We start from the raw sequence: 638 nt of genomic DNA on the forward strand, positions 1-638 counted from the left end.
ATCTAAATATGGCAGTAATAGTCAAAGTTGCTCAGTTGTGTCTGATTCTTTGCGACCCCATGGACTATACAGTCCATGGAATTCTCCAGGCCAGAATATTGGAAGGGGTAGCCGTTCCCTTCTCCAGAGGATCTTCCCAACCCAGGGATTGAACCCAGGTCTCCCTCATTGCAGGTAGATTCTTTACCAGCTGAGCCACAAGGGAAGCCCAAGAATACTGGAGAGTGGGTAGCCTATCCCTTCTCTAGGGGGTCTTCCCGACCCAGGAATTGAACCAGGGTCTCCTGCATTGCAGGTGGACTCTTTACCAGCTGAGCTACTAGGGAAGCTTGGTAGTAATAGGGATATTAGTAATTAGGATATCAAACTCCCCAGACTCCAAAAAATAAACAGTCTACTCACTGTAGGGAATTGACTTGTTGGTATCAAACAGAAGGAGCCAAATCAGTACCTTAGAAGTCAGGGTCCTACTTCAGCATCTCTGCAGCACTGATGAGATAAGATCGTGGAGAGGCTGTTTTAAAACTGAATGTAGTGCTCACTTTGGCAGCACGTACACTAAAATTGGAAGGATACAGAGATTAGCATGGCCCCTGCACAAGGATGACATGCAAATTCGAGAAGCGTTCCTTAGTTTT

At 46.2% G+C, this 638-nt stretch overlaps 1 non-coding gene across 1 annotated transcript; it reads left to right on the top strand.

Moving 5' to 3' along the window:
- Positions 1-534: 534 nt before the first annotated feature.
- On the top strand, positions 535-638 carry LOC122685062. The gene has a single exon (XR_006338237.1). It is a non-coding gene; the product is annotated as a U6 spliceosomal RNA (small nuclear RNA).

This window comes from Cervus elaphus, chromosome 27 (genome assembly GCF_910594005.1).
Source record: "Cervus elaphus chromosome 27, mCerEla1.1, whole genome shotgun sequence".
NCBI classification, from domain to species: Eukaryota; Metazoa; Chordata; class Mammalia; order Artiodactyla; family Cervidae; genus Cervus; species Cervus elaphus.